The sequence below is a fragment of the Lepisma saccharinum genome, chromosome 13, assembly GCF_977018435.1.
Source record: "Lepisma saccharinum chromosome 13, izLepSacc3.1, whole genome shotgun sequence".
Taxonomy (NCBI): Eukaryota; Metazoa; Arthropoda; class Insecta; order Zygentoma; family Lepismatidae; genus Lepisma; species Lepisma saccharinum.
The window spans coordinates 17,447,630-17,473,668 of NC_139241.1; the positions used below are offsets into that span (position 1 = coordinate 17,447,630).

The 26,039-nt window shown below is 37.5% G+C and overlaps 1 long non-coding RNA gene across 1 annotated transcript in view; it reads right to left on the minus strand.

Moving 5' to 3' along the window:
- LOC145996884 (uncharacterized) overlaps positions 1-7,964 on the minus strand; it is a 128,573-nt gene extending 120,609 nt beyond the window's left edge. The window contains exon 1 of the long non-coding RNA XR_014442824.1: positions 7,885-7,964. This is a non-coding gene — a long non-coding RNA (uncharacterized LOC145996884). The remainder of the gene's footprint in view (positions 1-7,884) is intronic.
- Positions 7,965-26,039: the final 18,075 nt, after the last annotated feature.

A 26,039-nucleotide genomic window follows, 5' to 3' on the forward strand; every position in this document is an offset into this window, starting at 1 on the left:
CAATCAGCACTTTTCGCAGCTGAGAGGTTGGCAACGCTGGTCCCATCGATTCCCGAAACCTGTTTTGTTTACCTTCGCTCAAAATGAGGAAGAAAACAGAATCGGAAAGTGAGAAACCGACCATTTAGCGAGGCAATTGTACGCTGTTGCCAAGCTCAATATAATTAAAATCAAGTATGAAATCATTAGTGCTACACAGAATTTGAGTGAATAGATTATGAAATAAACCTTTGAAAAGTGTCCCATAAAAATATGAAGGTCGTAAATCCAATAGTTATGGAGAAGGAGTGGAATTGATTAGTTCTTTTACAAATAAACGGGGAAAACTCGTCTTTCTAGGAAAGGGAGGGGGAGACGGTCATGCTTGGGCGAGAGGCATCATTTCCTCTTAACATCAGGCAATACTGAAAGCACTTGTGGGTAGAGGCGGAACAACCAAGGAAGAAACTTTCATTTCTTTGTCATTTATATTTATTAAAAGTTTACTGTTTGTTTTAAATGTCATATTCAGGGCTGATGGCTTAGTTTTTGACCTCAGAGACGTAACACCATTCATTCTTATGTTCACATCTGATTTTGTTTTTTAATCTGTGCTAATAGCACCGTGCCATGTAGACACATTAAAGGGATGTGGGTGTAAGGCTCACACATTTTCGATCTTGAACATTTTGGAGGTGATGTGATCAGCACCATGCTCAGGCCGCATTTATCCCCTAGGGTTGCCCCACCCATTCATTTTAGACTGGGTGAGCCCGGGAGCCACTTTTTGAGGGAAGAAGGCCGGAAAAATTCTGACCTTAGGTCACCCACCACGAAAATCGAACCCACGTCTCCATGTGGAAGTCAAACGCCCTACCCACTAGACCACCGCGCCATCTAGAATTCATCTCGAATTTTTCCCACCTTCACCTTTTTACCTAGAAGGCTCAAACTCCACCTGCTACCCTGGTTCGGAGCCCTTGCATCCATGGAATGTAGTTGCAGATGGAAAAGAAGAGATTTAAAATTAGGCAGTGCTCTGCTCTCTTCCCACCAGTGTACCCTGGGTTTATTGTTTCACACCGACCGCATCTGTCCATAAAATCGAAGCGGTGAATTTATAAGGGAATAATTCCACCTTACACTTGATTTGCGGACACGTAGCTGCAATTTTTATCTGCACATGGATCTATCTGTCAATATGTGTTTAGACACAGGATTGACTGATAACTTAATTAAAAGTACAACTTTGCAACTTCTCGAAGCTAAAAGAGCAATAAAGATTGTTCCTCAAAACTTCTATCAATTGATGACCAGTAACAGCTCTATGTTACAAGTTAATAAGCAAGTTACTGTGATTGTTCGTCTAGTAAAGTTAACTTGGCCAGTGAACTTTTATGTAGTGGACAATTTACCCTTAGATGCTATTCTTGGCGTAAAATTTCAGATAAGAACTAAAGCAATTTTCAATATGAATCAAGGAATAGTTCATTTCGAGAACGTGTCAGACATTGCCTATAGTGTGGAACTGTGATAGTTTAATTAATGCCACTCATGTTTCGCAGGAAAATTCTTCACAAGGAGATGTGAAAATTTCCGTTGCGGAAACATCAACTTCGATGGAGTCAACTGCAGGAAGACCAACGTGTCCCCAAACTTCATTTCAGAGATGGAACCGAAGAAGCTGGAAAAAGAAGACTTCTCGGTCTTCAACCATGAATGCCTTAGCAACTTCAATCGATCCTCCAGAGGATGTGTACACTCAAAAATCGGTGAGTTAAATGAACTTACAGTGATGTAATAACTGATAAGATATGGTTAATTAAGGATTTTGTATACACTATAAAAATGAAAGACAAAACACCTGTTCGCACAGCTCCCTATGCTTCGTCCCCTGACAGAAGGAAAGAAGTAAATGCTATAATTAAAGATTTTCTAGAACAAAATGTAATTGAACCATCCGATAGTAGTTATGCTGCACCTTGTTTCTTGGTCGATCAGAAAAGCAAATCTAAATGCTTAGTTGTTCATTATTCTAAGACAAATGAACATATACTGTGTGATGGGTTTCATCCTAGTAATCTAGAAGAAAGTCTATCAGTTTTAAGTCAAGGAAATGTTTATTCTGTTTTGGATTGCAAAAAGGTTTTTCATCAAATCTTGTTAGATGAAGAGAGCCGTAAAGTAGCAACATTCGTTACCTAAGATAATCAATTTCAGTTTCGTACCTTTCCCTTCGGATTGACGATTGCTCCAGCGGCTCTAGCTAGAGCCATACAAATTATCTTTGGAGATCTAAAACGAACCTTTATTTATTGGTATTGTGATGATTTGATTATATTTTCCAAAGATAAAGAGTCTCACTTTCAACATTTGAAAATAGTGCCAGACGGAATGAGAAAATTTGGGGTTACCATTTCTCCTAGTAAGTCACAGTTTCTAAAAAAAAAAAATCTTATTAAGAATGGAAATTTAATAATGGACCCAGAACGAGTCGAAGCAATTAAGCAACTAAATCTCCCTAGAAATCTGCGAGGATTGACGAAATTGGTAGGATTTCTTACATATTTTTCTATATATATATATATATATAATATATATAATATAGACAGCCATATTCCCAGAAATTATTGGTTCGTTAAACGAGTTGAAAAGAAAAATGTAAAATTTGTATGCGGGGCTTGTCAACAAAAAGCATTAGATCATGTAAAATATTTTTTCAGGAAAATGTAGTGTTAAAATTATCAGACATGAATAAGCGATTTTTTGTTCAAGCTGATGGCTGTCTATCTGGCTATGGGGCAATCCTGTTACAGGAAGACCAGACAGCTACTTTAAGACTAGTGTCTTTCCACTCCAAAAGACTAGAACAAAATGAAAAATCCAAAACTTTTTATGACATAGAATTGTATAGTTTAATATTAGCATTGTATAAATTTTCATATTATTTGGAAGCACGACCATTTATCATTTGAATGGACCGTTTAAGTCTGGCTTTGATGATAAAACATTCAAAGAAATTTACTAAATACACATGCCATATAGAAAAATTGTCAACCTTTAAGTTTGAAATTCAACATATTACTGCCCAAGATAAAGTTCTTCAGATATCTTATCTAGAATATTTGACAGTAAATTATTTCATACTGAAGAATTGGATGAAGACGAATTACAAAGCTTAAAGCTGTCAATGTGACCTCACCCGATATAGTAACATGTATTACCTGAAGAAAAGCCAAAGACTCACAACTGAGTGAGATAATAACTAGCTGTAAGAATAAAGTACCGAGTAATAACTATATGTTAATGAAGGAACTATTGTATAAAAAAAACTAGAGCTAAAGGAATGGCTTACAGAATATGCATGATGCAGCATTTAAGAAATAACTTAATGGATTATTTCTATAGCAATATATATTGTGGTGCACATGGAAACTGGCAGAAAACTCTTAGACATCTTCAACATCATTTCATGTGGGACGGGATGTCCAAAGATGTTAAGGCCTTTTGTCAGAGTTGTGATGTTTGTCAAAAGGCTAAAGAAAGAAATGTAAGACCTGGCACTAATCTTTCCTCTGAAATAGTACATAAAGTAGGTCAAAGGTACTACATAGATATTGTCGGTCCCCTACCAACATCTACAGGTAATGGATATGTACATGTACTTACAATTTTAGATGCTATGTCTAAATTTGGTTGTTTAGAGCCACTAACACAACTTTCATCTGAAATAATTGTGAAACATTTATATAATGTATTGATAGATACGGGAATTTGTATGGAAGTCGTTTCTGATAACGCTTCCTATTTTGTTTCACAATATTTCACCTCTTGTTTGTTCAATTTAGGCATCACACACGTTACTTGTTCTCCGTACAATCCACAAAGTAACTTGACTGAAAGATATATCAAAACTTTCAAAGGTGCTTTGAGAACATTTTTTTCTAAGCAACAAAATCATTGGATGTACGGGTTAAAAGAAATTCAATATTCAATTAATTGTTCATACAATTCAGCAATTTATAAGTCCAGCTTTGCTATTTATGGGCAGAAACTTTTATGAACCCTTAGAAATAAAATGGCAATTGACTTTAAATGAAGATTCCCTTTCTCTAGAACAATTGAAAGAGGAATGGGAAAACGCAATAGCCACTTTGCACAAACATTAGGATAAAGGAAATAAGCTTTACAAAAAATGATTCGTGGATATTTCCTTTGTAGTAGGAGATCTTGTTCTTGCCAAAAAGCAGGTTATCTCGTCCTTGAAACAGCACACAACGAAAAGACTCAGTTTTCCTTATGAGAGACCTTTTCGTATTGCTCCTTATCTCACTCCATCTAGCGTGTCGCTGGAACGTGAGCAAAACCCTTCTGTTCAACGAAGATATAACATGACCTTGCTCAAGCATTATCTGCCCAGAGTGCAGATACCATAAGGTCATTGTACTGACTTTCAATGAAAGGGAAAGCGCTGCCGACAGAACACACGTTTTTAAGGAAATCATTCGTCTTTTGTTTGTCAATACTGTTATGTCCTTGTCTTGTTTGTAAACATAATCATTTTTTTATACCGGCGGTAGTGATTAAGCAAAATATATATGAATGCATTCATAGAAAAAAAGTTATAACAATTGTACTGAGATGTAATTGTCACTCAAAAGACAATACTAAATTCACAATGCTGTATTTAAACAGTAAAATTCACAAGTTGTTAAGTAAAGCTTGGGCAAAACCATATTTAATGTGATAAAAAGACTATCAAGGTTTCATAAAACAAAAAGAAAAAGGGAACTGGATAGTCTTAGGTTGTGAAAGAAGTCAGATGTTTGTTGGTTTCTTTGTATATTTCGCAGGATATAACCCAGAAAATCTCCAGACAAACTTCATCTTCTGATCAATGGGAAATTCCTGTGGAACACCAGCAACGCGATTTCTAAGTACCAAACAAATAAGTGTTGGATTGTAAGGATTAAACATGGCAACAGTGAGTGTATGTCAATAGTGACGTCATTGAAGGGTACTGATTGGTAGACGTGTTAACGTGCACGTGCAGAAAGGTAACTAACTACTCTTGTCTATCGGTAGTCATGGGAGAGAGAGTGTCCTCAGTCTAGTTTTCAGTTAAGTATCGATATTTTTGGTTTGATCTTTTTTTCTTATGCACGCATAACTGTTGATAAGTTGCTAATTGATTAGTTGATCATTCCAAATAAAAAAGGTTAATTTAGTTGAATTTACCATTTTCCAGAAAGGAACTTCTCTCTCTCTCCAAACCAAACTGTATGTCTTGTGACATATTTATCTGTGTGCGTCTGTGTGGGCCTGTGTGGCTGATTGCTCGGATGAGGGGTGATGCTGTAACTTTTTTCTTTTTTCAATAATTTGGATCATAATGTTGCAAATCTACATTTGTACATTTAGCTCTATCTGCAGTATTAACATAGCATTTTTGGTCAGATCTAATACTTCAACAGCATTTCATTGACAACCACGGTGGAGTGATTAGTACAGACCGCTACAATGCCAATTGTTCTGGGTTCCACCCTGGCCATAGCTGTTCATTGTGAATATGCTTCTTCATAAATTCCATCATATCATCCTCATCATCGCGATTACACAAACTTTGCAGAAAGGAAAAAAACTTGATCCAATTAACCAACAGGATTTCTGATCTTCTCTTTGTTCCACATATTCTGATCTATGGCTGGGTATGGGCCTTACATCAAAATATACAAAATATAGATAAAACACAAATTCAAGACTAATATATATAAGTACAAAAACTTATTTATCATAAAATTATAAACAGAAATTAAATGAAATTTAATAAAACCTTTAAACATTTTAACTATCTGTAATTTCTTTACATTATACACACAAACACACAAACACACACATATAAATATATAAAGTGACAGAGGAGAGAGGAAACACTCACGGGACACAGAAAAAAAATTAAATTTTCGTGATGGTATGTCACATCTTCAGGAGTAGAGAGACGTTGTAGTACTTGGTGACAAGAAGGAAGAGTAAGCATGACCTGCAGTGTTGCCAGCTCCCGAGGAAAAAAGTGTTGACAGGCCACAAAAAAATATACAGATGGTTCTTTCGCCAGGCTTGTCGAAAACTGTGAGTGGTGGGGGGGGGGGGTTGGTTGGGGAAAAGTGGTGGTGAGGGTGAGGATAGGGGTTCAGGGGTGTTACTGGGTGGCCTTGTTCAGGCCTGGGTGTGTGGTTGCATTCATGGTCGATATGTAGGCCCTCTCCCATCTTCTACGTATTGAGGTGTTGGTGGATTGGGGCAAGGAGTGGACGATCGCTACCTGGAAGCAGTCATTAAAATGAATATTGTGGTGATTGGTGTGAATGGCAACAGCAAAGTCCAGGTTTTGGGTAGAGGAGCGGTGGTTGTTGATGCGGAGGTTCAGGGCTGTGGATGTTTCCCCCAGGTAGAAGCTCCCACAGATGTTGCAGGTGAGGATATAAAATAGGTTAGAGCTGTAGCAGGTTCCTTTGGGGTAGAGGGTGAATTTGCTGGTGGCAGTGTGGATCTGGAGGGTGCGGGAAGTGACAAATATGGGGGCAGGTTTTGCACCTTGGGCGGTTGCATTTGTGGGCCTTTGGGAATTGATTGTGAGTAGGTGGATTGTGGTGGAGCAGTATGTTCTGGAGATTGGGAGGACGTTTGAAAAGAACTCTGGGCTTGTCGGGGAGGTATTTCTGGTGTCAGGATCACTGTGCAGGATGGGAAGGAGGGAACGTAGAGTGTGTCTGATTTTGTTGAGGTGGGGGTGATATTGGGTGACAAGTACAGGGGGATTGGTGGCAGGTTTCTTGGTGGGAGTGTATGAAGCAGATATTTGTTTAGTGACCAGGGTGGAAAGATATCCACAGTTGGTCAAGGCTTGGTGTAAGCGGAGGTTATAGTTCTGTCGGGAGGTGGGTGAGGTGTTGAGGCATTGACCTCTGAGGGCCAGGGAGAATGGGATGGCTTTCTTGGTGTGGAACGGATGGGAGCTGGAGAAGTGTAGGTATTGAATATGGTTGGTATGTTTGATGTGGATGGAGGTTTCCAAATGTCCTTCCTTCATGTGCAGATCCACATCCAGGAAGGTGATTTGGTTGGTGGAGTGAGTCCAGGTGAAATTGATGGAGCTGAAGTGGTTAAGTTTGTCTAGGAAGGTGATCAGGGAAGGTTCTCCATGTGTCCAAAGCATGAAGCTGGCATCGATGAAATGGAGCCAGAGGAGAGGTTTGAGAGATTGGGTCTCCAGGAACTCTTTTTCAACTTTGCCCATGAACAGGTTGTCATAGGATGGGGCCATTCTGGTACCCACGGCTGTGCCCCGGATTTGGAGATAGTGCTTGTCCTCGAAGGTGAAGTTGTTGCACGTGAGGACAAGGTGAGCTAGATGGGTTAGGAAATTAGAACTGGGGTTGTAGGGTTTTGGTCTGTTGTTGAGGAAGGATTCTATGGAGCAGAGGCCATGGGAGTGAGGTATGTTGGTATATAGAGAAGTAACATCGATGGTGGCAAGGATAGTGTTGGCAGGTAATTGTGGGAGAGTGTTAATTTTCTGAAGGAAGTCAAGTGTCACCAAGTACTACAACGTCTCTCTACTCCTGAAGATGTGACATACCATCACGAAAATTTGATTTTTTCTGTGTCCTGTTATTTTTTTCTCTCGTCTTTCACTTTTTATTTAGCCCTTGTGGCCCTCCTTCCTTTTTATCCTATATATATATATATATATATATATATATATATATATATATATTACACGCACACACACACACACACACAGTTGAACTTGAAGCTTTTATTGAATATCCATTACCATATCACATACCCTGATAAATTTAAAAATCTGTGCACAGAATAAGTTTTGAACAAAACATAACAAACCTGTCGAGCTCTTATCTGTTCTTGTAATGCATCACGTTGAAGGCGAAGGTTGGTAGTTTTCTCCGTCAGATTGGCCTCAATTTTCTAAAAATAAACAAAGATTCTTTCTTAAAATGTATGCATTAAATAAAGTATAATCTAGAGTGCTATCAAGTACCTTGTTACTTGATGTAACAGGTATAAATTTATTATGGACCTCTTTCTCTCTTTGTGTGTTTGTAACAAAAATTTATTATATATATCATTCAATACATACAATTATGCAAAATATGGACAAAATTAAATTTTGGTATGTGCATTTCCTCATTGTTTAAAATTGTACATTAGACATGAAAATGTCAAGTCACATGTGGGATTGACGCATATTTTTCTCAAGACCAGTCTTGGCATGTTTACATGTTCTACATTGTTGAAATCTTCAATCTGATCCTCTGTTAAAGGCAACATGGGTTTTGATTTTAATAAGACATTAGATGCTATGTCATGGCACTCATTTTCTATTCTATCTGCAAATTCTTTGATGGCATCTGCTCCCATGTATAAATATTCTTTACTAACAACATCATCCTGTACAACAATATAATAAAAACTAGAAGGTTCATGTAACTGGTATGATGTACTTGAAGATTCATCAGGATCTGGGCTACAGAATGCAAGAGGTTTGAGATTTGATTCAAAATCACAGACTATATATGCTGGGTGTTCCAACAAGGTTTCAAATTTTTTGAATTTGGCATTTTCATTTGGGTTAGGCATAAGCATATGAACAGGTTTATGATTCCCACAGTATTTCAGATGCTCAATTAACTTGTTTTTAGCAATTTCTGCATTCTTTTCCCGAACCCCATTCACCATTTTTTGACCATCAAATACAGACAAACATCTTCTGCACAACTTGAATATTCTATGAGTTTTGTCTAGTTGTGTTCTGACTAAAGCTTCAAGATTATGTATCAGAGTATAATGGCGTGTATCATCCCCTTCAATTAAGAGCAGATCAATCGGAACAGCAGAATCATCACCAAATGTACTGATTCTGAGAGGTGCTATCAAGCAATTGCCACGGCCAGTAGAACAAATAAATACATTAATAGATAATTGTTTACCATTAATATCCCTGGCCTTTTTTTCAAATTTATCAATATTCTGAACAGACATTGGATATTCTAAACCCTCCATTGCTTCATCAAAATCATTTTCATGTTGTTTATAATAAGTTATTCTATCAGGATTCCTTGAAACTGGATACAACGCAGCTAAAATACACCACAAAAAGCATTTCTCATCATTATTTTTTATATTAACCACGGCTTGTTTTTTTTTAATATTGGCAGGTAATGGCAAATATGTAGATCCTTGTAATGGGCTGAATTCAGAAATATTAACATAGAGCTTGTGTGGAGATCCGCATAGGCTCCATCCAGACTCTTTTGCAGCAAATTCAGAGTGTTTAATAATCAATTGATCTATCAAACTGCTTATTATTTCGTCTGAATTTGTATTTGAATATACCGGTACAGTTTCTGTTATGTGGGGCTGTGTAAATTTTGTGCCATTTGATTTCTTATATTGTGTAAACAATTTGAGGGACAGCTTATAAGAGCCATTTTGTGCATTTAGAATTGCCTGCACATCAGGATTTAAACTGTTCAAAAAATTCTTAATACCACATCTTGGCTCTGATACAAACCGGTAATCCCTTAATTGACCAGCAAAACTGCTATGGATGGGTTCATAGCGTGGCTGCTTTGCCGGTCCAGCATTAACAGGTGTTTCATGCTTCCTTTTCAGACCAGATGTAGATGGTTGTGGGGGCAATGTTGATGACTGTGCAGAGCAAGTACCTTTATGTTTATAAGTGAAGTATTCCATGCTATATTTTCTATGGCATTTAGGGCATATTTTTGTGGGAGTTCTATATTTATCTGGATTACAATTCTTTTGATGCTTAGCCCAATTGGGGCTGGATATATTCTTTTTGCATTGATTACAATGTTTTTGGTTTGACATTTTTTGTTGTTGTTTATTATATAAAATTTCTTGGGGTTCAAATCAAAATTCTATGCTTAATAAAAAATATCAGTTGGGTTCAGCAGTGTGTTTTGTATATTTGTGTGTGTGTGTGTGTGTATGTGTGTGAATATTTTTGGCTTTGGTATTTATATAAAATTTCTTGGGGTTCAAATCAAAACTCTATACTTAATAAAAATATCAGTTGGGTTCAACAATGTGTTTTGTGTGTGTGTGTGTGTGTGTGTGTGTGTGTGTGGGTGTGTGGGTGTGTATGTGTGTGTGTGTGTGTGTGTGGCATTTTGCCTTAGTTTTAAGTGTAGCCAAAAAAAATATCAAGAGGGGCATATTTTTGACAAGTTTATGGACAACAAACTGAGAGATGTAGCTTTTACACACATGGGCAAATCTGTCTGAGGGGAGTTCTTCTTTTCTACACTAGAATTCAAAATTCTTTAGATTTAAATATGTACACACATGGCCGATTGGACTATATGCCCCCTCTTGACATAATTTTAAGTGTGGGCAAATCGGGGCATATGAACTCTTCTTTTCTACACTAGGATTCAAAATTCTTGGGGATTAAGAGGATATCACACTTGAAGAAATGGGGAATAAGAGGATCTTGGCATAATTTTAAGTGTGGGCTTCTCGGGCTGTTTAATCAAATAACCTCTTCTTTTCTACACCTATAAGTGGTGCTGGTTGTAGTACAAATAACACTACTTGTGTGTGTGTGTGTGTGTGTGTGTGTGTGTGTGTGTGTGTGTGTGTGTGTGTGTGTGTGTGTGTGTGTGTGTGTGTGTGGGTGTGTTAATACGTTTGCTCTAGTTTTAAGTGTAGCCAAAAACAATATCAAAAGGGGCTTATTTTTAACAAGCTTATGGACAACAATCTCACAGATGCAGCTTTTGTAAGTGTAGCCAAATCAATCTGAGGGGGGTCATACTTTCCCGGGAAATTCCCGAGGGCATTTTTACAAAAATCTTGGATTAGACGGAGTACCACACTTGAGCAAAAAGCTCATATGGGCATGTTGAGCAAGTTTTAAGTGTAGCCAAATCTGCCTGAGGGGGTTCATACTTTATCGAGCCAGTAGTAGCATCAATTACACTACTAATTTTAATAGAACTGCATTGAATTAATTATTACAAGACATGAACATACACTCACACAGAGCACAGGTTTTGCTGCCTGCCCAAATCGAAAAATAATTTCCATGACCATAAACATTTGTTGCATTTGTTGAGAGAAATCCATAAGTAACGTCGACCTATTTGATGTTCCAGGAACACTTATTTGCAGGAATACCACACTGTGTCCACAGGATTTACGATTGAATGCTTACTAAAGTAATAGAAATATGCATCCCCATTTCCATTAATCGTTCACTCTGTGTATATTTTGAGGTCAGCTAATTTGAACATACGACCCTAAGACAGCTACACTCTGCCAAAAAGACTGCAATGTCAACAAAGTAATTACTGTATTTTATATATTTTATCTTTGGTAATGGAATATTTATCCCTTCAGCTTCTTATTTATGTTTGATTTGGTTTATTTTACTTCGCTTTTCTGCCACTTTTGGCTAAATGCGATGATAAGGATGAGTGATGAAATGATGAAATTGATGAAGGGGCACTCACAAAGAACACCGAATGAACACAATGCCAAGGCCCGTGTTTAACCACTCTATCACGGAGGCCGGAATCCTTTTTAATTTGGAGAAATCATTCCTTGACAGAGAATTAAGAACAGTTAACATGTGTCATGCCGGAGTTATGATATTTTAAATTTCGAACAATCAATTGGGATTTACTCTTAAGCATTCTTTGCCTACATCAAAACCTCCACAAAGTTAAGATCGATTACACTAAGGACAACAGCATTAGAGTCTCTGCTTTAAGGAACGATTAAGCATATTATGATGGCGGAAAAAAAAATCGCATGACTATAGTGATGCATATGCATCAAGTAAAATATTCTGGAGATAAAATAGTCCCCCATTTGGATCTACGGGCGGGGACTACTTTGGGAGTCCCTGGACTAAGGATAAGATCTAGATTAGAAATATGGGTATTAAATTAGGCACCTGGAATGTTCTGAGCCTTTACCAGCCTGGGGCATATCAGTGTACAGTTATTGGGTTAAATACAAATTAGATGTAGTAGCTGTCCAGGAAGTTAGATGACCAGGAGAAGGGAATTGTAAAACTAAAAATTATACTTTTTTCTATGGTGGTACTGAAAATCATAATTTTGGAACAGGCTTTTTCATAAATAATAGAATTATCTCTGCTCTTAAAATAGCAGAATTTATTAAAGAAAGGATATCATATGCAGTTGTATAGGGTAGGTGGTGTAAAATTATTTTAATAAACATACATGCACCAACGGAAGATAAAGATGATAATACTAAAGAAGATTTTTATGCAGAGTTAGAACAGGTCTTTGATAAATTTTCTCAGTATGATATGAAAATTCTGTTAGGTGACTGTAATGCACAGATTGGCAAAGAAGAGACATTAAACTACTATTGGTAAAGAAAGTCTTCGTGAATTAAGTAATGATAATGGTATAAGATTGATTACTTTTGCAATCTCAAAGAATTTAATTGTGGAAAGTACCACTTTTAAACATAAAGATATCAAATATACCTGGTCTTCTCCAGATGGTGAAACTCATAATAAGATAGATCATATTCTCATTGATAAGAGAAGGCATACTAATATAATTGACGTTCGTACACATAGAGGTGCTGACTGTGCCAGTGACCATTTAGTAATTGCTGAATTAAGAGAAAGACTCTCAGTGATAAATCATAAGCAACAAAATCTAAAAGTTCTAAAATTTGATACAGGAAAGTTTACTGATGAAAGCATTAAGAAAGATTACCAAATTAAACTGTCAAACAGATTTGATGTTTTGCAGGATTTAAATGATGATGAAAATAGAAATGAAACAGACATAAATAAGAATTGGGAGCACATATGTAATGCAATAGAATCAGCAGCTTAAGAAAGTATAGGATACCATAAACCAAGATAAAGTAAGCCATGGTTTGATAATGAATGTCATAATCTAATAGAAATAAGAAATCAGGCTAGACTTAGGTGGTTAAATAACTCTGATACAAATTTAAGAAATTATAGTAGAATAAAGCGAGAAGTTAACCGCACGTTTTGAAGTAAAAAAAGAGATTACTTCAAAAGCAAAATTAACGAAATTGAAACAAACAGCAAAAACAAAAATATCAGATATCTATATAAAGGTGTAAATGAATTTAGAAAGGGGTAGCAACCTAAAGCAAACTTGATAAAAGATAAAGATGGTGATTTTCTAGCTAACCCAAGCGATATTCTAAATAGATGGAAGAACTACTTTAATGACCTCTTAAATATTCATGTAGGAGATAAATCAGAAGTAAATGAAGTGCACACAGCAGAACCTTTAGTTCCAGAACCTAACTTGACTGAAGTTAAAGATGCTATTAAAAGGCTAAAGAATAACAAAGCACCTGGCATTGATTTAATACCAGCTGAGCTCATTAAAAATGGTGGAAATTCGTTAATATGTAAAATTCATAAATTAATTTGTTTCATATGGAATAAAGAAGAAATCCCTCAACATTGGAAATAATTCATAATTGTTCCTGTGTTTAAAAAGGTGATAAAATGAACTGCAATAATTACCGTGGAATTTCTCTACTCTCAACAACATATAAAATATTATCTAACATTCTTCTAACAAGACTAACCCCATATGCTAATGATATTATAGGTGATTATCAATGTGGATTTAAACATAACAGATCAACTACAGATCAAATTTTTCACATTAGACAGACACTCGAAAAAAGTGGGAATATAATCAAAATGTCCATCAGCTATTCATTGATTTCAAAAAAGCATATGATTCAGTCAAAAGAGATAAATTATATAATATATTAGTAGAGTTTGGAATACCGAAGAAGCTTGTTAGTATGATAAAAGTATGCAACAGTGAAACAGAAAGTAAAATTCGTGTGGGTATTAATTTACAATTCATGATGGGTTAAAACAAGGAGATGCATTATCTCCATTGCTCTTTAATTTTGCCTTAGAATATGCTGTTAGGAAGGTAAAAGAAACTATCGAAGGACTAAAATTAAATGGTGTGGCTCAGTTGTTATCATATGTAGATGATGTAGACTTATTAGGGGATGATATAAATACAATTAAGAATAATGCTAAAATATGTTTCAAAACTGCTAAAGAGATGGGTTTGGAAGTTAGTAGTGCTATTGGGGCGTTTCAAAGTAGTACTTGGCAGGTATCCTCTTTTTTTATCAATTGAATATCACTTTTTGACATATTTTGACAATTTTTTGTCGATGTTTTAGCGTTTAGCAATGTTTTTAGTACAATTTTCACTATACTCATTTTTCCCCCACTCGTACTTGGCAGGTATCCTCTTTTTTTATCAATTGAATATCACTTTTTGACATATTTTGACAATTTTTTGTCGATGTTTTAGCGTTTAGCAATGTTTTTAGTACAATTTTCACTATACTCATTTTTTTCTGTTTATACTTGGTAGGTATATCACGATCTTACGTGATACAACTTAACCTATTCTTTTTTTTTTACGATTTTTTAATTTTTTTTACGATCCTAAGTGATATAACTTAACCTATCATTTTTTTTATTTACGCACCGAACTAACCTACAAGGGACTCTGTTTGTTTTAATATTTCAGTATTATAAGGTTTTCACAAATTTTATATAACCTAAAATGTGTTGGATGTTGATTTTTAGTATGTGGCAATTTTTTATGAATTTTAAAACTGCTCCGTGACCCTCTCGTTCTTCACGTCGTAGGCGAAGGACTTCTCCGCAATCAGGATGACACTGCATAGGGTATCCTCGGGCAAGGCGTCGTGGAACTCGCAAACACCCACTCTACAAAAATTCTACTATATGATCTTTCACTGGCTAAGCTAACCTACAAATAGGAATTGGCAGCACTGACTTATAAACCTACCGGGTCTTCTTGGCATGTTTTTTCATGATGTGTTGCCAGGCTATTGGGCATCTTGGCGTATACAATGTATATATTTTGAGAGGGGGGTTATAGCTTTTTATGCTGTACGAATACTAAAAACTTGACAGTGACAACCAACAGAGTAAATAAACCTACATGCAGAAACTAACAACACTAGTTTCTGACAGTGAATTTGAAATAAAATATTAAACAAAATACATGAGTAAGCACTGTGATTACAAATAATACCAGTGTTATGCCCCCCCCCCCAACTCCAACTGGGCAACTGGGGAAAATAATTGTACAACAATTTGTACCTAATTGTACAACATATACACAGGCATAAAAGAGAGAGCCTTCCCGTAACTTACCTCATGTACAATTTATATGTTTTTACAACTGTGAAAAGAAAGCATATGTGTTCTGTATGTACACATTCATTCTTATTTTTCGAAGTTGAATGAAGCACGTGTTTTTACGCTCTCGTAATACTGACCTTGCCCCAGTGATTTTAAATTGCTTCCATCCGCTTTTTTTTTCTGTGTTATTTCCGCATGCACGCAACATTCGCTTTCAATAGACAGAAGGAGTGTTAGTATAGCAGGTTTTGAGTTTACAATTTATTAAATTAAACAATAATTTATGTAAGAATATACTTGTACTTACCGAACACAAAATAATAAAAGCACATGTGAATGTTTGCGTGTGTTCATGTTATATGACGACTGAGTAAAAAATAATGTTGACTCCCCGAAAGATAAAAGTTCCCGGTTCGACATCAGATGCATGCAAATTTTATGTTTTGCTCTCCAAAATCTTGATTTTTATGTTTGTGCTATTTGTCATACAGCAGAGGAGAAGAGGGGAGAGGGGAGGGGAGGGCGTACTATTAGCGCCATCTATTAGCAAACAATAGAAATAAAAAGTAGGGTCAAACTTTTTCAACACCCAAAAATTTTAAACGTCCTCGCGTAGTAATACGATCTAGCTGAAGATGTTTGAAGGAGTACTCTTAGTCGACGAAGCTAATTGCTAGGGCCCATATATTGCTAAAATGTTCTTTAATTTACATATTTCTCATACCGCCATATGTTGTTCTAGTTGACTTCTTCCAAAAAAATGCTAATTAGCGAGAGTTAATTAAGCAAGGCAAGTAAAAGAAGCAAATAGGACAATATGTGGCGGCGTGGAAATATGTAAAAATTCGACTCGATTCGAATTAAAATTGGGGGATATTTTGCATTTTTTCCTATAATGTACAAAACATTTACCGTACATAATCTTTTCCATTTACAACAGTATAAAATAAGAGGAATGTGTGACAATATCCATATTAATTAGGAAGGTATGTCGTATGCTAGGTTAGCTAATTGTGTCTTCTACAGCTTCACTGTTTAGAGGAAAGATGGAAAAAGAGAGCTCTACGGAAACTAACGCTCTTAACAATATTGTATGCCCCGTGAAAATTATATATAAATAAGGCATAAGCGTATTATCTATTTTCATGTCAAATTTTCCCAACCTGTGAGCTGTAGTGTTTAGGCGACAACCGACCCGCTCAAATATAATACTGTTGACAATATTGTACGCCCCGTGAAAATTATATATAAATAAGGCATAAGCGTATTATCTACTTTCATGTCAGATTTTCCCAACCTGTGAGCTGTAGTGTTTAGGTGACAAGCGACCTGCTGAAATATAATACTCTTGACAATATTGTACGCCCCGTGAAAATTATATATAAATAAGGCATAAGCGTATTATCTACTTTCATGTCAGATTTTCCCAACCTGTGAGCTGTAGTGTTTAGGCGACAACCGACCCGCTCAAATATAATACTGTTGACAATATTGTACGCCCCCTGAAAATTATATATAAATAAGGCATAAGCGTATTATCTGCTTTCATGTCAGATTTTCCCGACCTGTGAGCTGTAGTGTTTAGGTGACAAGCGACCTGCTCAAATATGATACTGTTGACAATATTGAACGCCCCGTGAAAATTACATATAAATAAGGCATAAGCGTATTATCTGCTTTCATGTCAGATTTTCCCAACCTGTGAGCTGTAGTGTTTAGGTGACAAGCGACCTGCTCAAATATAATACTGTTGACAATATTGTACGCCCCGTGAAAATTACATATAAATAAGGCATAAGCGTATTATCTGCTTTCATGTCAGATTTTCCCAACCTGTGAGCTGTAGTGTTTAGGTGACAAGCGACCTGCTCAAATATAATACTGTTGACAATATTGTACGTCCGTGAAAATTACATATAAATAAGGCATAAGCGTATTATCTGCTTTCATGTCAGATTTTCCCAACCTGTGAGCTGTAGTGTTTAGGTGACAAGCGACCTGATCAAATATGATACTGTTGACAATATTGAACGTCCCGTGAAAATTACATATAAATAAGACTTAAGCGTATTATCTGCTTTCATGTCAGATTTTCCCAACCTGTGAGCTGTAGTGTTTAGGTGACAAGCGACCTGATCAAATATGATACTGTTGACAATATTGAACGTCCCGTGAAAATTACATATAAATAAGACTTAAGCGTATTATCTGCTTTCATGTCAGATTTTCCCAACCTGTGAGCTGTAGTGTTTAGGTGACAAGCGACCTGCTCAAATATGATACTGTTGACAATATTGTTCGTATATTGTATTGTATAGGAGACTAGAAGCATATAATTTGGCGAAAAAAAAAACCCAAGTAAGGTCATAGAAAATAGTTAAAAAAAAAGTGAACAATTATATTTTGCATTGCACAGCATTGGATATTAAATAACATACCCCCAAAAAATCTCTGCATTATGCGTTCTGTAAAAAATTGCCCTACGTTCCAAACTGCTGTTTTCAAAGGCACTGTCGTACTTGTGTGCCGGGAAAGCGAATATGTGCGACCAAACTGTGCTCTAAGTGTGGAAAAAATATTTCTATTGCCAACTTCAAGTTGTTTTTTTTGACACGTATATATATTATTATTTTTTTAACAGAGGAAGAAAGTCCGTGCTTCGGAAAACGCGATGATGTGCGTAATGATATCTTCCGTCTCCTGCATAGACTTGTACCAATCTACTGTGTACCGTCTTCTTCCCTGCATTGCCTCGTCCAGTTCGTCCAACCTCTCGTTCAATTTTTCCCCTGCAGCCGAAAGCAGAATGTTGAGATCACCGCACCTCAGGCCGCCGATCTCCCGAAGATGGTCCTTGAGAACCATTTCACAAGGGATGCGAAATTCCGGCGTCGTTCTTGCTATGATTACAAGTTTCCCTACATCCTCACAATCTCCGTTTACTGCGTGTTTAAATATTTTACATAGTAGCTCGGGCGGCAAATCAGTTATACGAGACATGTTGTTATTATTATTATTTTTCACTCTGTTATTTATATACCCCACCCTAATTTTTGTTTCGTGTTCATGGCGATGGTGGTAGAGTGCCACACACGTAAATTTGCCGTTGCGTAGAAACGAATTTTCGTTTCGTCTCCCTCTCTCTTAGCATCATGTGTTCTACCCTGCTCGATAACCTTCGCTATTGTTACTATATTGTCATTCTATTTCTGGACACACTCGCGCAAACATTATTGAAAACAATTGAATAGCTCACGGTTCGCGGTTCCCACCGTTCGGTAGGGACGCTAATGTGGCAATATAGCACGGCGTAGTGCTTGCTTCTTTTATGCAGTGCATGTTCATTGGCTAGCTAGTAACTAGTGTTGCCAACTGTAATAATGAAGCACTATTTCTGTCATGGAAGGGGAAAAGGCAGGTAAAGTGGCGGTGAGTTTTGTTGGATTGGAAGCACCATATTTTTATTTTATACTAAGTATTTGACCGGTTTGACGTTGTGTGCGTGTATTGCGTGTGCGTATGTAAAAGTGTGTGTTTGCTAATGAACGTTAAATTTTATAATGCCTCTAGTTTTGTTGAAGTTGAAATTAAAAACCTTGCATAGCCAAGCTCGGGAAATTCTAAGCAACGTGCACGAGTTCATGAAGGAGGAAGCCAGTCATGGTGTTAGCATCCCAATAAAGCATTTTGGCAAGAGAGCAGCGAACAGCAGCAACAAATTGTTCATATTTCATAATTTTGGAATTATTCAAAATAAATAAATTATGTAGCTCCAACATCATTTCAACTCTGGCTCCGGCACGTGTTCTTGTAGAAATTGCATAGAGGAGGCTGTCATTTTTGCTGCTTAATGCGATACATATTGTTTTCTGTGTTAAAATTGCCATGCTTTGATGGGTGATAAGCCTATTGAAAACTGTGATCGAGCGAGATATTCTTTTGCGCTGAATAGTATTGAAATTGCATAAGAAGTCTCATTATTTATTTTATATTTTGATGTTTTAGTTAGGAATATATTGATTTTCAATTTTCCGTTGCTGCGTAATGACCGGGGGGGGGGGGTCGAAATAGAGCGGCATCTGCCGCCACCTCCCAGGGAGGCAAAATGACTAGCGCCGGCCCTGGTTCATAACAAAAGAAAAAGCCGCGCAGCTTATCGTCTAGTGGCAGTATATGTACTTGTTATTGTTGTGGAAGCCGGCATCCTTTGTAAATGTACAACAAAGGCAACCGACTGTTGCCGATCTCAGAGAGGAAATAATAATAATACTGCTTCAGGAGGAGTGTTATGGTGCAATTGTAGCGGTTTAACACGTTGGCATGTTATTATCTGCCGTTGCAGTTCCATACCAGTGTATACGGGTTTTGGAAGTGAAAAGTTAGAACGCCACCAGTGCATTAATGCAATGAAAAATAATATATATATTTTTTTATTTTGTTTGAAATCACTCAAATAAGGAATCGTATGAAGAAGTCTTCTTTGCAGCATTTTTGGTAATTTTACTTATGTGTTAGTTCATATTTTGCGAATTTTTAGTCCATATGTATGTAGCTACATACAAAGTCACTTGTTAGTACATATTAATCCTAGTCCTGGTATAATGCATGACGTTTAAAACTCAACGTTAGATAGACCTGAATTCTCTAATTTTATTGTTGTACGTAACAGCTGTGCATCGGCGCACTGCAGCGATTTTTCTATCTGCTCCATTAGCAACACTGCTTCTTTAGTTGTTTCGCGCATCGCACGGCAGAATTATCTGCGCTGGACTCTACCCAGTGCGGCGACCCGTTCACCCAGTGATGCGTCTCTGCTCACGAACCTTTCGAAAGCTGCGTGCTCTAACTTTCTGTCTGCTTCGTGACGTGCATCCAGATCCGTCTGCGTGGTGTTGTAAGCAATGTCGTGATTTTTGCATGCGGCGTCCAACGGATTCACACCCTTGTCCCCTCTCTCCAATTTTTTCTCAAGTTTGGTACCCGGTCCGCAGTACTGGTAGCCAGGTAAATGTACGTGTTCTCGAAAAGTTTGGAGCAATCCAAAAACCAGCAACTGATGAAACTGTACGATGGTCTGGACATTGCAACGTTCGCCTCGGAAATAAAACCACTCGACGATTGTCGTGAAAATTCAGTCGTTGTGTTCGACGACGCCATCCTGGAAAATCAAAATGAAATTCGCAACTTTTTCACGCAAGGTCGTCACAAAGGAATGGATTGTTTTTACCTAGCTCAAACGTTTTCCAAAATTCCAAAACAGTTAGTACGCGACAACGCTAATTTCATATGTTTGTTTCGTCAAGATCACACCAACCTCAAGCACGCGTACGATGACTACGTAGGCGGAGACATGAACTACAATCAATTTTCGGAACGCTGCTGTTTTTCTTGCTGGAACGGTGACGATTTCGGATTCGTGACGATCGACATGACGAGGAAACCCAACGACGGAAAATACAGAAACAAAATCAACGACTTTCTAAACGTTGCAACGTTGTGAGAAACGACGTTTATTTATAAACGTTTATAAATAAACGTCGTTTCTCACAACGTTGCAACGTTTAGGAAGTCGTTGATTTTGTTTCTGTATTTTCCGTCGTTGGGTTTCCTCGTCATGTCGATCGTCACGAATCCGAAATCGTCACCGTTCCAGCAAGAAAAACAGCAGCGTTCCGAAAATTGATTGTAGTTCATGTCTCCGCCTACGTAGTCATCGTACGCGTGCTTGAGGTTGGTGTGATCTTGACGAAACAAACATATGAAATTAGCGTTGTCGCGTACTAACTGTTTTGGAATTTTGGAAAACGTTTGAGCTAGGTAAAAACAATCCATTCCTTTGTGACGACCTTGCGTGAAAAAGTTGCGAATTTCATTTTGATTTTCCAGGATGGCGTCGTCGAACACAACGACTGAATTTTCACGACAATCGTCGAGTGGTTTTATTTCCGAGGCGAACGTTGCAATGTCCAGACCATCGTACAGTTTCATCAGTTGCTGGTTTTTGGATTGCTCCAAACTTTTCGAGAACACGTACATTTACCTGGCTACCAGTACTGCGGACCGGGTACCAAACTTGAGAAAAAATTGGAGAGAGGGGACAAGGGTGTGAATCCGTTGGACGCCGCATGCAAAAATCACGACATTGCTTACAACACCACGCAGACGGATCTGGATGCACGTCACGAAGCAGACAGAAAGTTAGAGCACGCAGCTTTCGAAAGGTTCGTGAGCAGAGACGCATCACTGGGTGAACGGGTCGCCGCACTGGGTAGAGTCCAGCGCAGATAATTCTGCCGTGCGATGCGCGAAACAACTAAAGAAGCAGTGTTGCTAATGGAGCAGATAGAAAAATCGCTGCAGTGCGCCGATGCACAGCTGTTACGTACAACAATAAAATTAGAGAATTCAGGTCTATCTAACGTTGAGTTTTAAACGTCATGCATTATACCAGGACTAGGATTAATATGTACTAACAAGTGACTTTGTATGTAGCTACATACATATGGACTAAAAATTCGCAAAATATGAACTAACACATAAGTAAAATTACCAAAAATGCTGCAAAGAAGACTTCTTCATACGATTCCTTATTTGAGTGATTTCAAACAAAATAAAAAAATATATATATTATTTTTCATTGCATTAATGCACTGGTGGCGTTCTAACTTTTCACTTCCAAAACCCGTATACACTGGTATGGAACTGCAACGGCAGATAATAACATGCCAACGTGTTAAACCGCTACAATTGCACCATAACACTCCTCCTGAAGCAGTATTATTATTATTTCCTCTCTGAGATCGGCAACAGTCGGTTGCCTTTGTTGTACATTTACAAAGGATGCCGGCTTCCACAACAATAACAAGTACATATACTGCCACTAGACGATAAGCTGCGCGGCTTTTTCTTTTGTTATGAACCAGGGCCGGCGCTAGTCATTTTGCCTCCCTGGGAGGTGGCGGCAGATGCCGCTCTATTTCGACCCCCCCCCCCCGGTCATTACGCAGCAACGGAAAATTGAAAATCAATATATTCCTAACTAAAACATCAAAATATAAAATAAATAATGAGACTTCTTATGCAATTTCAATACTATTCAGCGCAAAAGAATATCTCGCTCGATCACAGTTTTCAATAGGCTTATCACCCATCAAAGCATGGCAATTTTAACACAGAAAACAATATGTATCGCATTAAGCAGCAAAAATGACAGCCTCCTCTATGCAATTTCTACAAGAACACGTGCCGGAGCCAGAGTTGAAATGATGTTGGAGCTACATAATTTATTTATTTTGAATAATTCCAAAATTATGAAATATGAACAATTTGTTGCTGCTGTTCGCTGCTCTCTTGCCAAAATGCTTTATTGGGATGCTAACACCATGACTGGCTTCCTCCTTCATGAACTCGTGCACGTTGCTTAGAATTTCCCGAGCTTGGCTATGCAAGGTTTTTAATTTCAACTTCAACAAAACTAGAGGCATTATAAAATTTAACGTTCATTAGCAAACACACACTTTTACATACGCACACGCAATACACGCACACAACGTCAAACCAGTCAAATACTTAGTATAAAATAAAAATATGGTGCTTCCAATCCAACAAAACTCACCGCCACTTTACCTGCCTTTTCCCCTTCCATGACAGAAATAGTGCTTCATTATTACAGTTGGCAACACTAGTTACTAGCTAGCCAATGAACATGCACTGCATAAAAGAAGCAAGCACTACGCCGTGCTATATTGCCACATTAGCGTCCCTACCGAACGGTGGGAACCGCGAACCGTGAGCTATTCAATTGTTTTCAATGATGTTTGCGCGAGTGTGTCCAGGAATGGAATGACAATGTGGCAACAATAGCGAAGGTTATCGAGCAGGGTAGAACACATGATGCTAAGAGAGAGGGAGACGAAACGAAAATTCGTTTCTACGCAACGGCAAATTTACGTGTGTGGCACTCTACCACCATCGCCATGAACACGAAACAAAAATTAGGGTGGGGTATATAAATAACAGAGTGAAAAATAATAATAACAACATGTCTCGTATAACTGATTTGCCGCCCGAGCTACTATGTAAAATATTTAAACACGCAGTAAACGGAGATTGTGAGGATGTAGGGAAACTTGTAATCATAGCAAGAACGACGCCGGAATTTCGCATCCCTTGTGAAATGGTTCTCAAGAACCATCTTCGGGAGATCGGCGGCCTGAGGTGCGGTGATCTCAACATTCTGCTTTCGGCTGCAGGGGAAAAATTGAACGAGAGGTTGGACGAACTGGACGAGGCAATGCAGGGAAGAAGACGGTACACAGTAGATTGGTACAAGTCTATGCAGGAGAGGGAAGATATCATTACGCACATCATCGCGTTTTCCGAAGCACGGACTTTCTTCCTCTGTTAAAAAAATAATAATATATATACGTGTCAAAAAAAAACAACTTGAAGTTGGCAATAGAAATATTTTTTCCACACTTAGAGCACAGTTTGGTCGCACATATTCGCTTTCCCGGCACACAAGTACGACAGTGCCTTTGAAAATGTTTACTTGACACAGCAGTTTGGCACGTAGGGGCAATTTTTTACAGAACGCATAATGCAGAGATTTTTTGGGGGTATGTTATTTAATACCTAATGCTGTGCAATGCAAAATATAATTGCTCACTTTTTTTTTTAACTATTTTCTATTTTTTTTTTCGCCAAATTATATGCTTCTAGTCTCCTATACAATACAATATACGAACAATATTGTCAACAGTATCATATTTGAGCAGGTCGCTTGTCACCTAAACACTACAGCTCACAGGTTGGGAAAATCTGACATGAAAGCAGATAATACGCTTAAGTCTTATTTATATGTAATTTTCACGGGACGTTCAATATTGTCAACAGTATCATATTTGATCAGGTCGCTTGTCACCTAAACACTACAGCTCACAGGTTGGGAAAATCTGACATGAAAGCAGATAATACGCTTAAGTCTTATTTATATGTAATTTTCACGGGACGTTCAATATTGTCAACAGTATCATATTTGATCAGGTCGCTTGTCACCTAAACACTACAGCTCACAGGTTGGGAAAATCTGACATGAAAGCAGATAATACGCTTATGCCTTATTTATATGTAATTTTCACGGACGTACAATATTGTCAACAGTATTATATTTGAGCAGGTCGCTTGTCACCTAAACACTACAGCTCACAGGTTGGGAAAATCTGACATGAAAGCAGATAATACGCTTATGCCTTATTTATATGTAATTTTCACGGGGCGTACAATATTGTCAACAGTATTATATTTGAGCAGGTCGCTTGTCACCTAAACACTACAGCTCACAGGTTGGGAAAATCTGACATGAAAGCAGATAATACGCTTATGCCTTATTTATATGTAATTTTCACGGGGCGTTCAATATTGTCAACAGTATCATATTTGAGCAGGTCGCTTGTCACCTAAACACTACAGCTCACAGGTCGGGAAAATCTGACATGAAAGCAGATAATACGCTTATGCCTTATTTATATATAATTTTCAGGGGGCGTACAATATTGTCAACAGTATTATATTTGAGCGGGTCGGTTGTCGCCTAAACACTACAGCTCACAGGTTGGGAAAATCTGACATGAAAGTAGATAATACGCTTATGCCTTATTTATATATAATTTTCACGGGGCGTACAATATTGTCAAGAGTATTATATTTCAGCAGGTCGCTTGTCACCTAAACACTACAGCTCACAGGTTGGGAAAATCTGACATGAAAGTAGATAATACGCTTATGCCTTATTTATATATAATTTTCACGGGGCGTACAATATTGTCAACAGTATTATATTTGAGCGGGTCGGTTGTCGCCTAAACACTACAGCTCACAGGTTGGGAAAATCTGACATGAAAATAGATAATACGCTTATGCCTTATTTATATATAATTTTCACGGGGCATACAATATTGTTAAGAGCGTTAGTTTCCGTAGAGCTCTCTTTTTCCATCTTTCCTCTAAACAGTGAAGCTGTAGAAGACACAATTAGCTAACCTAGCATACGACATACCTTCCTAATTAATATGGATATTGTCACACATTCCTCTTATTTTATACTGTTGTAAATGGAAAAGATTATGTACGGTAAATGTTTTGTACATTATAGGAAAAAATGCAAAATATCCCCCAATTTTAATTCGAATCGAGTCGAATTTTTACATATTTCCACGCCGCCACATATTGTCCTATTTGCTTCTTTTACTTGCCTTGCTTAATTAACTCTCGCTAATTAGCATTTTTTTGGAAGAAGTCAACTAGAACAACATATGGCGGTATGAGAAATATGTAAATTAAAGAACATTTTAGCAATATATGGGCCCTAGCAATTAGCTTCGTCGACTAAGAGTACTCCTTCAAACATCTTCAGCTAGATCGTATTACTACGCGAGGACGTTTAAAATTTTTGGGTGTTGAAAAAGTTTGACCCTACTTTTTATTTCTATTGTTTGCTAATAGATGGCGCTAATAGTACGCCCTCCCCTCCCCTCTCCCCTCTTCTCCTCTGCTGTATGACAAATAGCACAAACATAAAAATCAAGATTTTGGAGAGCAAAACATAAAATTTGCATGCATCTGATGTCGAACCGGGAACTTTTATCTTTCGGGGAGTCAACATTATTTTTTACTCAGTCGTCATATAACATGAACACACGCAAACATTCACATGTGCTTTTATTATTTTGTGTTCGGTAAGTACAAGTATATTCTTACATAAATT